Here is an 18,472-nt window from a genome sequence, read left to right as displayed (position 1 = left end):
CAGGGAAATTAGGGAAGGCAACATAAGCTGAGCTCTCTAGGGTGGGTAATTGACTAAAGCACGTGTGGGAAAAGCATTCAGAGCAAAGGTAACATTGCATGTACGAAGGCCCTGAGGCAGGCATGAGCTATTTAGAAAATTACAAAAGATCAATATAACTGGATCAGAATGAGAAAGGAGAAGAGTGACACAAGTGACAGAGGAAAAGCAGTTTTTGAAAAGACATTGGGGACTCACAGGATTGATAGGAAAGCTTCCAAATAGGCAGGACTTAGGAAGCTCCAATGGGCTAGAAAGTAGGAAATTCAGAAAGAGTCCTGTAGTAGGAATTGTCAGGTCTTGGTGGTGTCCCTTGGATGAATCAACTTTAACCAATTTCTACCTCTTTGTCCCTCCCTCAAGTTCCTGGATCATCCCATTGACCTTGTTTTCCAAATGTGTTTGGCCCTTGCCTAGGGGAGGACAGGGTACCGGACTGATGATCCCACCAGACTGTATCCAATTGGAAAGATAATTTCCTAAAAGAAAAGTGGGATGCAATTAGGAAGAAGGAATGGACACTGGAAGTTCAAAACCAACAATGTATGCTACAGATTGGAAGGGACCAGGCCACAAAGGTCTTGTGTGCCACATTAAGGATGCTGGCTTTTATCCTAAGTACAGTAGGAGACCTGCAGAGGCTAAGCAAGAGGGGGTTGACATGATCAGGCTTATATTTCTAAAGGATACTCTGGCTGCTTTATAAACAGTGGATTATAATGGGGCAACAGTGGAAGGTGGGAGAGAAGCTAGGCCAGAGGGAATAAGAGTTTGGACTACAGTGGTAGCAGTGGAGCTGATAAATGGTTGGATTCAGAATACATTAGAGACAGAGTCTACAAAACTTGGGGATAACTTTGAAACGAGGTATGAGGGAGGGGAAGTTTCAGATTTGGTGCAGATGGTTAACCTGCAAAATATGAGTTTTGCTTTAATAGGAAAATGTGCCCTAGTTTGGGAACAGAGTCTCATGAGATAGAACTTCCATGACGTAATTCTTACAATTTATTCACTTGAAGGGAACAGACCCAAAACTTCTTCCTAAGGGAAAGTCTGGCTTTGCCTGTAAATAATCTATAAGGAAGCAAAATATCTACAACTTCGGAGGCAGAGCCTCAATTTCATATACATACACAAAAACAGCTCTCTGAAGCCTATGTATCTGTCCTCAGCTAGCAACAAAATAATCCAGGGCTCCAGGTGTCTTCTCGGTGGACAGTCTCAAGACATTTGCTCTTCTGCACATGCTGGAAACCTGACTACAAGAAGTGATGGTTAGAGAATAGAAATATGAATATTTATAGCTAACATTTATTGAGTGTTTACTCTATGCCAGGTACCATTTAAAGCTCTAATGCATCATTTCATTCAATGCTCACAAAACTACGAGTAGGTACTATATTTCCCCCCACACTACAGATAAGACAGATGACCAGAGAAGTTAAGAGAATAAATGAGAAAAGTGGCAATTCTATCATTGTTGTGTTCATATATGACAGACATTTTACCTAATTTCATGTAACACTTACCTTGTAGGGTAGCTATGAGGAGTATTATCTCATTTATTTATAGGTGAGGAAATGGGCTTTGAGAGGGAAAGTTATTTGCCTGAATTTATCTAGCTGGTAAGTTTCTATAATAGTATTTGAATTCAGGTGTCGCTGACTGAAAAGCCCATGGCTGCTTCTCAGAGCACTTCTGTGTCTTGCCCCTAGTCATGCAGCACTCCAGTAGTCACCACTGTCTGCCATCTACTGAATAGTTTCTATGAGCCTGTATCCATGTTAGGCATTGTGATGGTCAGTTTTGCATGCCAACTTGGCTAGGTTACAGACCCCAGTTATTCAATCAAATACTAATCCAGGTGTTGCTATGAAGGTGTTTTGTAGATGTGATTAAAGTCTATAATCAGTTGACTTTAAATAAGGGAAATTATCCTAGATAATCTGAGTGGCCCCATTCAGTCAGGTGAAAGCCCTTAAGAGCAGAACTAATGCTTCCCTGAGAAGGAAGGAAGAAATTCTGTGGCCTATGGGCCACAGCTTCAGCCTATGCCTGAGACTTCCAGCCTGCCCTTCCTAACATCCTGCCCTATTTATTCAGACTTGAGTAGCCAACTCCTACAATTGTGTAAGCCAATTCTTTTCAGTGAATCTCTTAATATATATCTCCTACTGGTTCTGCTTCTCTGATTAAACCCTGACTGACACAGGAATGTTACATGCATTATCTCATTCATTCTTTCCAACGATCCCAATGATAGGTACAATTGTTACCTCCATTTTACAGATGATGAGACAGAGAACCAGAGAAGTTGAGTAATTTTCCCTAAGTTTCACAGCTCATACATTTTATAGGTAGAATTGAACCCTGCTCCTGAGACTCTAGAATTATGCCATGCCACATAGTGCAGTATATTTGGAGAATATGTACTCTACCCACTTCTCTAAATTCATTCACAGTAAGAATAGTGAAAACATGAATCGAAGAATTTTAATTTAAATGTTTTTATAAATAATTAGTGAATTTTGGGGTACACTGTTAAATTGACTGGACGAACAAAAAATGGCTGAATTGCTAAATAGTTCCTTGTTTAAGAGAAAAAAATGACAGTGATAACAATGATGACCCAAATGATGATTTAGTATGCAAAAAATAAGCAAAAATTCAAGCTCATAACAAGTAGAAAATATAGGGTGCTAATATGTATTTCTTCTATTAGGCCCAACATTAAAGATTTAGTTTCAGCAAAACATCATTATCTGCCCATTAAACTAATGTAACTATTTTGGATGTCATTAACTTTGTAGTTTTGCTTGTAGTTTATATACGCAATACATATACTTTTCAGTTTTATAATTGTCTAAGACTGTAAGCACAAGAAGTTTGTATCTACTGTTATTTTTTTTCATTGTATAATATAATAACATTAATTAGGTTAACAGAAGTTTTATGGTAACTCATTTTTCTTTTTAAAAGCTCTTTGAGTTTGGAAAAATCACTGGTGGAACTGATCATTTCCCCCTTTTCACTTTAGCTGCCAGGAAGCTCAGAACCAAATTTCAAATTCGGCTATAGCAATTCTATTTATCTTTTTTGTCTATGTGTTAGTGTTGTTCTTTATACAGTCTTATTTTTTTTAAATTTCTATTTTCCCACACCTGATTCACATATTTGTAAATGTTGTAAATGGCTTTAAATCCTTTGCCGAATAAAGTGTGAAATAAATGTTTTTAAAACAATGATTGATTAAATGATCATTTAATTCCTGTCAGTAAAAACAGGGAATAGAGTATGTACACAGATTACACCATCAAGTATGGAACAGTGAAATGTCTGACAGATCATTTTGATTCATTGACTTATGCACAAATTCAGGGCAGTCCCTTACATTGCGATTAACAGCTCAAGGCAATACTCCTGCTGGCCAGTATCTCTCTCCTAGGATTCAAAATCAAAAGTCAAAATTTTCAAAAGGAAAGTTAACCAAAACTCCATAAGAAGAGAAAGAAACTCTCGGACACTGAACCATTCTTATTGTACTGCTGTCCTACAGGCAGTGGAGGCCTTGAACAGTTCGGCAGAAATATTCTGCATTCGGGCTGTTATCTAGTTACCCAAAACAGATTATTTTCTCAGTGAGCCTGTCTGTTCTGCTGAGTTAGATTACAAAGTCTTCTGCAGAAATGTTCCTACTTTCTGTCTCCCCTGTGCACCTACTCCTGTCTTCTGATTCAATCTTGATTCAGTGAATCCTATTGTTTATTGCAAAGAGATACAGGAAGAAATTTGATGAGCTCCATCCCTGAGGGAGGTAGGAAAAAAATTCTGCTGTATTTTTATTCTAGGTAATTCAAGTCAACAAATATTTACTGTGTACTTACTATGAGCCAACACTGTCCTAGGTACTGCAGATGCTTCTCAGATTTAATGTGAGTACAAATCATCTGCAAATTCTTTAAATGCAGATTCTGATTCAATAGTTCTGGGATAGAACCTGAGATTTTAGATTCCTTTTGAGCACCCGGGTAATGTCAATGCTGCTGGGCTTTGGACCACAGTTTGAATAGCAAGGCTATAGGATATAAAAAGATAAATACAATTTACTCCTTGCCTTTAAGGCATTTATAGTTGAATACATTGGAGGTGTGGTTAAGCATAAATACCTATAATATGAGGCAGATCATGTCGGATACCCTGTGATAGCACAAAGATTTTTGGGAGATCCAGCTGGGGGATGGGAAAACTGTGATACTGAGTAATAAAGTGAGTACGTTAGTGAGTGAGTGTGTGTCTAATGGGAGTTGGGGAGTGAGGAAAAGGAAGCATCATTGCGGGAGGTATATGAGATAAACCTGAAGGATGGATGGGATTTCAACAGGTGAACACATGAGGATAAAAGCATCAGCCAGGATAATGATATGAGCAAATGGTGCTTAACATCACTAATCATCAGGAAGGTGCAAACCAAAACCACTATGAGATACCACTTCACACCTCATAGGACAGCTATTACCAAAAAGACAAAAGGTAAGTGTCAGACAGGATGTGGAGAAAAGGGAACCCTTGTACACTGTTGGTGGGAATTTAGATTGATGCAGCCATTATGGAAAACAGTATGGAGTTCCTAAAGAAATTAAAAATAGAACTACCACATGACTCAGCAATCCCTCTTCTGGGCACATACCCAGAGAAAATGAAATCACTACCTTGTAAAGATATTTGCACTTCCATGTTCATTGAGGCATTATCCACAACAGCCAACATATAGAAACAAACTATGTGCCCATCAATTAATGAATGGGTAAAGAAACTGTGGTATATATTTGAAATGATCTTTTAGAAATCCATGAAAAGATTCACATTTTTCCATGAACTTTTTGAAGTAATTCTCCTATTTGCAATGGAAAACAATTAATGATTAAAAAGGAAAATATCCTTCCATTTGCTACAACATGGATGGACCTGGAAGACATTATGCTAAGTGAAATAAGCCAAGCACAGAAAGAAAAATATTGCATGATCTCATATGTGAAATCTAAAAAAAAGAAAAAAAAAAGAAAGACAAATATATAGAGAATAAAACACTGGTTACCAGGGCCAGAGTAGAAGGGAAGAAAATGGGAGATATGGGTTGAAGGATACAAAATAGCAAATACGTAGAATGAACAGTCAAAAGATCTAATGTACAATATAAGGACTGTAGTTAATAATATTGTATTGTATTCAGGATTTTTGCTGAGTAAATTACAGATGCTCTGGCCACAGTGGGGAAAATGGGTAACTGTCAGGTCCGCTGCTGGCCGACCCGAACAGCCCTAGAAAAAATGCCTCGTTATCAGTCTTTCCCTAGGTGGGCGAGCAAATTGCCCGGATTCCTCTTTCCCTCTGGTCCCTGTTGGAAGGAGACGGGGGAAGAGAGCCATGAAGAGAGGTGAGCACAGCTGCCGGCCCCAACCAGCCCATTAAAGGACACTCAGACGTGGTGGGGGTTCTGTCGAGCAGTTCCGTTTATTATCACACAAGCACTTGCTCTTATAGGCAGATGGGGAGGGGAGGTTTTAACATAATCCTATCAGCTTAATGGTCAAGAGCATGCATCCTGTCTCAATGCCTAGCTATTGCAATCACACAGTGTTCACGAGTGAGGAAGCACGTATTTGGCCAATAAGGGCTAAAGCAAAGTTCCCGCAGACACTCCCACCCGACTTCCTCCCGGGGCCGTCTTAGGCTGCCACGTTAATATGCCCTTGTGGGCCCATAATGGCGCCACTTGTAATGTCACTTAAGGTGGCATTAGTTTTTAAGGCCCGACAGGTAACTATGTGAAACAATGGATATGTTCATTTGTTTTACTACAGCAACCATTTTACTATATATGTATGTATCATATTATATTATGATATATATAATATTATGTTATATATAACATATAATATTATGTTATATAATAACATATAATATTATGTTATATACTTTTAATATACACAATAAAATTTATGTTTTCAAAATAAAAGCAAGCAATCAAAACAAATACATGAAGGCAAGAGAGTACTGGGTGTGTTTTTTTAAAAAAGCCAGTAGTCCCATTTAATTGGCACAAAGGAGAAGTAATGGGAAAGACAGCAGGATAGGAATCTAGGAACAGATGGTAAAGGGCTTTGAAGGCCATGAAGAGTGGTTACTTATATTGATAGATAACAGGGAACCCATAAAGTTCTTACAGCAGAGGAGTGATATTACGATTCTTGTTGTTTAGGAAAATTTGGCAATGGCTATAGAATTTCAGCTGCAGTCCTTGGTCTAGCATCATCATCTTCACCTGAGAGCTTGTTAGACATGCAGGCCAGCTGCAGATTTACGGAATTAGAAAATCTGGGTGTGGTAGCCAGCAGTCTGTTTGAATAAGCACTCCAAGGGATCCTGATACATTCCAAAGTGTAAGAACCACTGGATTAGAGCAATAGAACACAATCTTGGCTGCCTATTATAATTACCTCAGGGGGCCTTTAAAAATGATAATAATAAAAAACTCTGATGCACACAGCACCCCATCATGTCCATTAGATCGGAAACACTGGGGGTAAGATCTGGGCAGTAACATTTTTTAAGGTATGTCAGGTGATCTAATGGAAAACCAGGGCTGAGCACTACTGACCTGAAGTAGCTTTGGTGAGGATGGAGTTGGGGATAGAGACTGGGCAGAGTGTTGCAATAATTTAGTCCTGGAATGAGATTCTATAGTAGGGCTGTGTCTTAGAATGGAAAAAAAAGGATATGAAATATGTTCCAAAGGAAGGCCTATGGTATAGGATTGGGCAACTACATGTATTATAAAGCGAGAGAGGAATCCAAAGTTTTCAAGCCTTCGGGAAAGGAGAGGATTGGTATCAAAGAATGCTGCCTGTGACAGAGATATTTAAAAGAATTAGTAGTGAAAAATCAATGGGATTTAGTCATTTGGAGACTATTAATAATCCTCAAGATAGTGTTTTCGCAATAAGATGAAGCTGAACCAGTGGTAAGGAAGTACAAGCAGAGAGGGCAGATCACTCTTGATATGAGTTTGTCACATTTTAGGGGAAGCCTTTTCTGAAACCCAGACTAGAGCACATCCCTCTGTAATATCCTCTCCTAGCATCCTGTACATCTTTGTTAAATTGTTCTTCGCCACAAGCTCCATGAGAGTGAGGATCTTGTTTGACCCTTTCTTGTTGTTGTGTCACATCCCCTAGCAGATTACTTGGTGCACAGCAGGTATACATTAAATGTCTGCTTCTTTAGATAATATACATCTCTCACTATTTCTAAAGCAGGAAGTTGGCTGCAATAGAAAGGTTCTAGACCTCAGAGTCAGTTCTAGCAGGGGTCTTCACTGTCTTGCTTTACAGTACCTAAAACCCAGAATAATTCCTGGTGTATTACAAATTCTAATAATAATATTTATTTGATTAATTAGTTAAAGAAATGAGAAAAAATAGTAGGTTGAGAGGTACTAGGGCAGTAGGAGGATGTGGGAGGAAGGGAACCAAAGGGTATTGGATACAGAAGGGAAGAAATGTTGAAGATGAAATAGACTAGTAAGAGAGATAATAGAATCATGTTTGGGAGGAGGTTGGCAAAGATAAGATCAAAAACACAAGAGGTATGATTTGCAAGAAAAAAGGCATTATAGATTGAGGGAAATTAAGAGAAGGGTGGACTTCTGTTTCAGTAGCATTATGAACAATATAGTCTATATAGCCTTCCTACTTCAAAACTCCTAAATGCTGGGTGAATTATAACAATATATTTTTAAATACTTCGTTGAGCTCACAAGAAAAGAGGGTGAGGGAGGGGGAAATGAAAGAAGGTGGGGAGGGAAGGGCAGGAAGTGGATGAAGAAGGACGAGCAAGCTGCAACCAGAGCAGAGTAGTAAGCAAACTTGAAAGAAAGGGCCCAGAGTGAAAATATTTATGCCAGTAACCTAGAGTTTTGGAAGCTAGAAACAAAATACTTAGATTTGAACTTATTCAAATAGCATAAGTTGAGAAACACCAAGCCTAGAAGTTATTCCAGTATAGTAGCCCCCCTGTCGACCAGCTAAAGCACATAAATAGTCTATGAATAAAGCATCCTCAACCCAGTCCTATAGGAATCCCACAGATTAGGTTTAGCCAAGTAGAAGCATACAGTAATAATCACTAAACACATAAGAAAACAAGTTACCAATGGCAGTATTTCATGGATGGACCTTGAGAGAATTATATTAAGTGAAACAAGTCAGGCACAGAAAGAGAAATACCACATGTTCTCACTTATTGGTGGGAGCTAAAAATTAATATATAAATTCACACACACACACACACACACACACACACACACACACACACACACACAAAACCGGGGGGGGGGAAGAAGATATAACAACTAGAATTATTTGAAGTTGATACGACAAGCAAACAGAAAGGACATTGTTGGGGGGGAGGGAGGGAGGGAGAAGGGAGGGAGGTTTTGGTGATGGGGAGCAATAATCAGCCACAATGTATATCGACAAAATAAAACTTAAAAAAAAAAATGTAAAAAAATTTTTTAAAAATTTAAAAAAATAAAAAAAAGAAAACAAGTTACCATGAACAAGGCTCAGAAGAAACAACAAAGAACAGATTTAAACCTTTAAGAATTTTAGATATTACTGATAAGAAACAGAATATATGACTGCTGGGAAAATATAGAAAAATAAAATGGTCAGGGCACCTTAGATGTTGGGAGTCTTGCTGAGCATCTGAGGTGTGATTGCACATGTGCATCTGGGTTTTTTTTTTTGAATTAGGGACTTGAGTATAAAGAGTAATGGCGCAGATGCATGAAGCTTCAAGAGGACACTCTGGAAAGCCATATTAGGATGGCTGCTCCTAGCTCTGAATAAAGCCTATTATTTCTTTACTAAAGCTCCCTGAACATTTTCCTATTACCTTGCTCATAGACTTGCGTGTGAAGAGTTTGTGACCCAGTCTGTACAACGGGCTCGAGGGGTCTGTGAGCCCTAGCCCTAGCTTTACAATGACAAACTGTATCTTCAAAGAAATAAAATATAGAAGCATAAAATAGGCAGAAAATAAAAGATTATCAACAATGCACATAAATATTTGAGAATTAAAATAAAGACAAACAAAATAAATATAACCACAGATGTGACTTAAGCAATAGGTTAGATATAGCTGAAGACAAAAACGCTAAACTAAAATATAGGTCTGAAGAAATTACCAAGGCTAGAGCACAGAGAAATTGAAAATATGAAATAAGCTAAGACATCTGGATTATACTATGTGAAGGTTTAGCACAAGTTTAATCAGACTCTCAGCAGGAAAAACTGGAGACAACAGAGAACCAATATTTGAAAAAATAATGGCTGAAAAATTTCCAGAACCAACTAAAAACCCTAATCCACAGATTCCAGAAACACAACAACTCCTAAATAGAAAGAAAAAAAAAAAAACCCACAAACAAACAGAAATCTGTACCTAGAGACATCATAAGACAAAGAGAAAGCCTTTAAACAAGCCAGAGAAATACCAACAATGGAAGCCAGAGGAGAGTGGAATAAAACTTTTAATGTGCTAATAGAAATGCTATGCCCATTCGGGAAATGCAAATCAAAAGCACTTTGAGATACCATCTCACTCCAGTTAGGATGGCTAATATCCAAAAGACTGATAATGATAGATGCTGGCGAGGTTGCAGAGAAAAAGGAACCCTCCTACACTGTTAGTGGGACTGCAAAATGGTGCAGCTTCTATGGAAAATTGTTTGGAGGTTCCTCAAATAATTACAGATAGATCTATCATATGACCCAGCTATTCCACTGCTGGGAATATACCCAGAGGAATGGAAACCATCATGTCGAAGGGATACCTGCACTCCCATGTTTATTGCAGCACTATTTACAATAGCTAAGAGTTGGAACCAGCCTAAATACCCATCATCAGATGAGTGGATAAGGAAAATGTGGTATATCTACAAAATGGAACACTACTCTACTATAAAAAAGGATGACATATTACCACTCACAACAATATGGATGGACTTAGTGTAAGTTATATTAAGTGAAATAGGTCAGGTACAGAAAGAGAAATACCATATGTTTTCACTTATTTGTGGGAGTTAAATAAATAAATAAATATACAAATAAGGGGGCAGGGAGAAGATAACTACACTGTATACTGGTAAATTAAATTTTAAAAAAGAAAAACTAAAAAATAAATGAATAAAAATAGGTTAAATATCCCTTCTGAGATTTAAAATAATGCAATTAAACTTAAATTTTAAAAAAATACTATGCTCAGAAAAAATATATTTCAAGAATAAAGGAGAAATAAAGACATTTTAGAATAAACAAAAAACAGACTTTGCCACCAACAGAACCTTACTAAAGGGGATTCTAAAAGATATATATCAAGCAGAAGGACAGTGATCACAGATGGAAAGTCTGAGAAACAGGAAGTATTAAAAAAAAGAAATAGTAAATGTGTGGACAAATGTAATAAGCACTGATTTATAAAACTGTAGTAATGACATCTGGTGGGCTTAAAAAGCAGCATGAATAGAACTATGTAATGGTAATATAAGTTGGGAAGAGGATAAACAGTAAAAATGTCTTAGGTTCCTTGTACTTCCCAGGGGAAGGGTTAAGTTATTCATTACCATTAGGCTTTAATAAGTTAAGTATGCATATTATAAACTAAAATAATAAAGTATGTACAGTATGTTATAATTATAATAAATACAGAGTGTATAACTTCTTTTTTTTTCTATTCAAGCCCTGTGCCCATTTTTTTTAAATTTTATTTTACTTTGTCAACATACAAAGTGGTTGATTATTATGGCCCATTACTGATACTTCCCTCCCCCTCCCTCTCCCCCCTCCCTCACAACAATGCCCTTTCTGTTTTCTTGTCATATCAACTTCAAGGAATTGTAATTGTTGTGTCTTCTTCCCGCCGCTCCCCAGTTTATTTGTGTATTTATTTATTATTTTTAGCTCCCACAAATAAGTAAGAACATGTGATATTTCTCTTTCTGTTCCTGACTCATTTCACTGAATATAATTCTCTCTAGGTCCATCCATGTTGTTGCAAATGGCAGTATTCATTCTTTTTTATAACAGAGTAGTATTCCATTGTGTCGATATACCACATTTTCCATATCCACTCACCTGATGATGGACATTTGGGCTGTTTCCAACTCTTAGCTATTGTAAAGAGTGCTGCAATGAACATTGGAGTACAGGTATACCTTTTGAATATATCATCCCAATCCTTTCTGGCTTTTAGGGTTTGTGATGCAAAGTCTGATGTTAGTCTGATTGGGGCTTCCTTATAGGGGATTTGATGCTTCTCTCTTGCAGCTTTTAAGATTCTCTCTTTGTCTTTGAGTTTTGCCAATTTGACTATAACATGTCTTGGAGAAGACCTTCTTGGGTTGAATACAGGGGGGATCTTTGAACTTCCTGAATCTGAAGATCTGTGTCTTTTCCTATACCTGGGAAGTTTTCAGCCACTAATTTGTTGAATATGTTTTCAATGCAATCTCCTTTTTCCTCCCCTTCTGTAATACCCATGTCTCGGATATTTGAGTGCTTAAGGTTGTCTGATATCTCTCTTAGATTTTCTTCAGTGTTTTTAATTCTTTTTTCTCTCTCTTTTTTTTGTCTGCCTGTGTTATTTCAAATGGCCCATCTTCAAGGTCAGAAGTCTCTTCTAGTTCTGTAAGCCTGCTCGTTAAACTCTCTCTTGTATTTTTTATTTCCTGGAATGAATTCTTCAGCTTGGCAAGCTCTGCTACATTCTTTTTCAGGGCATTGATTTCCTTGTACATTTCTTCTTTCAGGTCCTGTATACTTTTCCTCATTTCAACATGTTGTCTAGCTGAGTTTTCTTGTATCTCATTTAGTTTCCCTAGAATTATCACTCAAAATTCCTTGTCAGACATTTCAAGGGCTTCTTGTTCTATTTTATCTAGAGCTTGAGGGTTATTACCCTTTGGTGGTGCACTTTCTTGATTTTTCATATTTCTGGTATCTTTCCTGTGACACTTAGTCATTGGGGAAAGGGATTTCATGGTCCACTGGTTCAACACTATTGTCTGGCTAGGATGCTGTGGAGGCTGCCAATTTGGCATGGCTGCCTCAGTGTCTGCTCCATCACCCACTGGCGTCTCGGGTGCATGGTTGCCTCGGGTCTTGGTCCTCTCTGTGGAAGCACCTCTCTCGTCGACATGCACTTGGTCAGGCTGGGTACAACTTCTTATCAAGTAGCGGAGGGGGATGGGATAAAAATACATGCAATCACTCTGAAAGGCAGCACTTAATGAGAGGAAAATTAAATAATCAGGCAAGACTAACTGAAAACAGAAGAACATTTGATTTAAACCTATATATGTCATTAATTACATTAAATATAAATAAACTAAATGCTCCAGTTAAAAGACAAAGATTGTTGATCTGAAATTTTAAAATCCCACCATCTGCTAGTTACAAGGGACACATCTAAAACATAGGGTAACAGAAAGGGAAAAGCTGTATCATGCTGATACTACCTAAAAGAAAGCTGAAATTGCTCATTGATATGAGATAAAATCAATTTTAAGATAAAAAGTGTTACTAAGATTAAGTGGATCTTTTCAAATAAGCCAGTAGAAAAACAGGCAAAACACATTAACAGGCATTTTGCAGAACAATAAACATAAATGGACAATGAACATAAAAAGATTCCCACACTCATTAGTAATAAGGGAAACAATTTAGAACCAATGCGGTATATTTTTATACCACCAGATTGGTAAAAATTTTCAAGTCTTCGATACTAAAATCTGGTGAGGGTATGAAACAAGAATAATTTTGTATACTGCTAGTTGGAAGATTAATTGATATAGTTTTAATTGGCATTTTATTGCAAAGTTGAAGATAAACATACCCTAAAAACTCAGCAGTTTCTCTTCCAGGTATATACCTAAATAAACTCTTGCACATGTAAGAATGAAGCGACATGTTTGCGAATTTTATTAGCAGCAAAACAGTGTGGAACAATCCAAATGGCCAAAGGAAGAATGAATAAATAGTTACATTCGTTCTATGAAATACTATTTCAATGAGAATGAATGAACTGCAGCTACATGCATCAACATGAATTGCAAAAACAATGCTGAGTGAAAAAATCAACATGCAGAAGAAAAAACAGGCAGTATGACACCATTCATATAATGCTCAAAAGCACTGACAATACATTATGTACACATTCACCCATAAGTGATAAAATTATAACAGAAAGCAATGAAAAAAAGAAAAAGAAAATTCAGAGCAGTGTTTGCCCCTGTAAGGATAGATGGGACATAATGAGGGTGAGGGCGACACACAGGAAACTTCAGTGGTGTTTGTACTGTTTGCTTCTTAAGCTTTGAGGTGGCTACATATGAGTTCATCACAATTTTCTTTATACCCAATATAAAAATTATCTCTATATATTTACACACATACATATGTATTCATTTGTATGTGTTAAACATCTCATAACACTAAACAAAAGCAAGGTTAATTATGCAGAGAAGGAGGATGATCAGCTATGCATGATGTGGGCATTATGGTGGGATTGCAGGATGGGAGAGAATGATGGGCACTTAGGGCAGCCACTGTGAGAAATATAATCAGTAATCAATAACAGCTTTCCAAAATAATGCTGAAGAAGCAGCAAATGGTCCCTCATAGGCTCTATGCTGACAAAATAAAATTGCTCCTTTGCCACCCCTTCTTTTCCTTGACTCTACACCCTAGTAATAGTAGCCCTAATATCAATAACCACCATTTATAGAGTGCCCACCATGTGCCAGTTACCTTACATATGTATTATTGTACTTATACATGAGAAAAGAGGGCCACAGAGGTTCAATGGTTTGCCCAAGGTTACACAGCTGATAGTAGTAGCTACTAGTATTAACAGGAACTAATAATAGAGCTGGAATTTAAGCACAGGTCTGTGTGGCCCCAAAGCCTGTGTGTTTACCACTCTACTCTCTTCTTCTTTCCCTCATCACCCACATCCCTTTATGCTGTTTCCATGTTATAATTTTTGGGCCTTTGTGAGATGTATCCTGCTTTGGTTACTTCTAATTCACCAATGATTTGGATGGATATAATGAGAGTTCAGTACCATGAGGAAATAATAACACACTGGCATGGAACAGAGTGCTGAATTCTTAGGGTAGTGTTACCAGGGGAAAATGGTGAGGGAGGAAACATAAGCCGTGTCAATCTAGTAACCACAAAAGCTCAGAAATATATTCCAAAATTCTCTAGGTTCTTTTACATAACAAGCTATGGTATTATTAACTTTTTATGAATTTATCTGTAATCTCAGTTCATAAACACTTGAGGGAGATGAAAGCGGCTGCCATAAACTTTTAAATGACATCCCATAATGAAAAGATAGGTTCTTTCCCACTACCATGATCTCTATTATACAGCAATAAAGATGTCCAACCCAGCCCTGCCACTGGTCCTTAAATCTCTAAAATCTGTTTCAAAATCTTTCTGTCTTTCTATATGGCATAGGTAGCTGGATTTCCCTCATGCCTTCCATACCTAACCTGTAATGTAGTTTGAAACACACAAAGGTGTAATAACACTATTCTGGAGTCAAGCCATACACTGCAGCCCAGACCTGAGAGAGAACACTGGATAATGAATGACTCGTTGTGGTCTGTCTCGTCCTTGGTTGAAAATAATCCTTCATTAAAGAAATAAGAGATAATACATGAAACACACCCTTAACTATAATCACAGTCTCTGTTTCCAGCAGATAAATTATTAAAGTGTTGTTGATAATCAGAGATGGAGTAGGGTTTTTTTTTTTCCTAAATATTATTTTTAATAATGGAGCTTCATAAGCTAGTGTCATGTGTCTTTTAGTATTCACGTAATTTAGAATAAAGTTTGGGACTGCAGAAGACAGACATCAGAGGATGTCATGGGAGATACTGATTATTTTTCTGGCCAAGGACTAGTTTTTCTCCTGATTTTCTGTATTCCCCAGTCCAGAGTCAGAATGAATAAGGAAACAGAAAAAAAAAAAAAAAAAGAGCCTTAATTGACAATATAATGCCCACAAGCATCAACAGATGTGATCCCCTGTAATGAAGCATGTGGGTCTAATTTGGCATCACTAACCACTTGGAGGATCTCCTTGCTGAGTTCTTGCAGGCTATCCTTCTAAACCTATGTTTGGCTGGCACCTGTGCCCTGTTGAAACTGGCATACCATCCTGTGTGGCACAGTGCCACACTAACAGATGGCCATGAGAGTCATCATGCCAGAGAACTACTATTGTTTCTAGCAAGTTTAACTTAACAGCAATTGGCATCTGCTAAAGAATGGCAAAATGGTTGTCTACCTTTCTGTGGAAGATAAACTATGACCTAAAACTGACATGTCTAAAATTAGTATTATTGAGTCATTTCACATACTAAATGAAGACTTATAAGAGAATAAATGGCACCGCAACAACGATATATCTGTACTAAAGTGCTAGCAAAATGAGAGAACAACACATTTCAAGGTTCCATAACAAATCCAACATCCTAGTCTCCTAGAGCCAATGAATAATTCAAATCCAATATCACTATAAGTAAGGTCTTAAAACATTATCCCCAGAATGAGCTTTCTCCTTGGTCTCCTACCTAAGTCTGTTCCCATTGATAAAACACACTTGTTCCATGAAAAATGCCTATATGATTTGGGAACATTTTTTTTGAGAGAGAAAATTTAATTTTAAAATTCACGTATTTATAAATAATGGTTGGCAATGTTAGATATGAATCCTATCAAATGTTTGGGTCATGTCAAAAATTATCAGGACGGATAGCTAAAATCATCCTGAAAGGATTATAGGTAATAACTAGTGCTCCAAACTGGAGAGAGAAACCACGATGATAGAAGGAAGTATGGGGAGGTTAGTAGTAGCTGAAGGATTCAGTGACTAACCCCAATCAGCACTAAAGTTTGTGTAGGCCTTTTTAGATCCATCTGAAGGGAAAAGAAAAGGGAACTTAACTTGTATGAGCACCTACTATGTGTCAAGTACTGTGGGATATACTTCATAGGCAGTCCTCACTTTGCACAATTTTGATATGCATGAATTTCGGTTACCACTGTGTAAGGAACACCAGTACCCAACAGCACAGTTCAAATTTCAGTTATCATGGTATATTAACTGTGGGTAACGGCATAAAGTACAGACTTCACTGCTGGCTCTTCAGTGCACAAGTTTACTACCTAAAAACACACGTACAACATGAATAGTGATCAATTCCATCACTTCTTTTAAAGTCTGTCGGTGATTGGTCACTCAGCATCTGTTATTTGGCTCATGCATGTGCAGCAAAGCATGTAGTTGTGTTGCCTCCTTGTCTCCCAATGATAAATCCATGTGACATTTTACAAAAATGGAGAATTGAAACAGAAAATTAGCCAAAGTGCAGCAAAGCAATAATAAGTGATAACACTGAAAGTGAAATTTGAATCAAACATAAATGGAGTCATAGAAGAAATATCTGACCATGGGATTGTTGACAATGCCCCCATTAAAGAGACCCTAGATATGAAGCCAGAGGAACTCAGGGAAGGTGAGCTAATCAATAGAAATGAGGAAAGCGATTGTGAAAGGATGGCGGGGTTCCAGAAGAAGTGACACTGGCAAAAGTCTTCACACTAAAGGTACTCTTGGAGGTATCTCAAAAAATTAAAAGTACACAAGATAAAATATTTAAAACTGGTTCAAACTTGGAAAGGAGTATGACAACTCGAGGCATAGAACAAAATGCTTGATCTATATTGTAAGTTATAAAACAAGAAGGAAAACACTGTTCAAGCTACTCTTAATACAATAATTTTCACAAAAAAAATAACTTTAATTTTCAATATTTCGAATGTTTTAAATGATGGTCTACTAAGTAAATACTAATTTTATAATTTTATTCATTCTTCTGTGCATTTATAACTGACAGTAAGGGACTTTGTGACGTTTTGTCAAATTTTTAAGGGTCACGAAACAATAGTAATTTTTCCCATTAATCAGTGGGGTCACTTTGTATGGTTTCAGCTTACACGGTCATTTTTATGGAAGCTCACTACTGTGCAAAGCATGGACGGCCTTACATTATTTAATTTGAAACCCACAAAAGCCCTAGGGAGTAGATGTACAGTTCCACTTTCACAGGTGAAGAAGAGAGAATAGAAGCTAAGTGCTTAATAAAATGTCAAACAGCTTGGAGATGATAAAGCTGTTCATAAACTACCTAGCAAATAGTAGGCACTCAGAACAGAGCAGTTCTCTTCAAGACGTTGTAACACACGTAGGTGGGTCTGAATTCAAAGCTATGCTTTTTCCACTAGGGGACACACCCTACTAAGTTTAATACAAATATTTCATTAAATACAGTCTAGAAGTAGAACCTAATATATGTGGCAATTTAGAGTATGATAAAAGGGAAAAGATGAAATATTATTTAATATATTTGATCTAAAGATAGAAATTTGGGGGAAAATCAATATTAAAAAAACTAGCCTGAGTTAACACTAAAGTTTGTGTATGGGATGAAAACAAAAGCTACATTACTAGTTGAAATACTACCTAACTCTTTATCAAAGTTCAAGTCAGGTAGATCAAAGATATAATAATAGAAAGGAATACCACAAAAGTTATAAAAGATAATTTAGTCAAAGTTTTCTTAAAATCTTGGGGTTAGAAATGCATAATATGTCACAAGAACCAGAAACCATAACTTTAAAGTCTAGAGAATCTGAACATATAAAAACTAAAAATTAAAAATTTCATGTAGTAAAACAACACCTCAAACTAAAGAAAAATGACAAAAGGAGGAAAATACTTTCAACCACTTATGGTAAGAGAAAGGAATATATTCCTAATGTACAATGAGCTCTTACAAACCAAAAATTTATAAAGAAATAAAATGTTATAACAGAAAGTGGCAAAGTTGACCTTATAAAATAAGAAAAACAAGGACAACAAGCATATAAAAGTATTTTCAACCTCAGTAATCATTTAAACAGCACAAATAGAAATTACAATGAGATATAATTGCTCACTTACCAGATGAGCAAAGTTGAACACGGCCAACTATTAAAAGGTGATCAAAAGACACACATTTACACACACACAAAACCAGTATTCTTAAGAATGTTTTGTGTAGCACTGTTTGTAATAGTGAACAGCTGGAAGAAATCAAAATGTACCTCAATAGGAGAAAGGTTATTAAATTAACATACAGCTACACCTTCAACTACCGTGCAGCTGATAAAAAAGATGCTGATTTTTTGACATAAAAATATGTTTGCAACCATTTTCTTTTTTTCAGTTTATTTTTTTAACGATGAAAATAGGT

The sequence above is a fragment of the Cynocephalus volans genome, chromosome X, assembly GCF_027409185.1.
Source record: "Cynocephalus volans isolate mCynVol1 chromosome X, mCynVol1.pri, whole genome shotgun sequence".
NCBI lineage: Eukaryota > Metazoa > Chordata > Mammalia > Dermoptera > Cynocephalidae > Cynocephalus > Cynocephalus volans.
The sequence above is the reverse complement of the archived record's forward strand: the minus strand, read 5'-3'. Positions refer to the sequence as shown.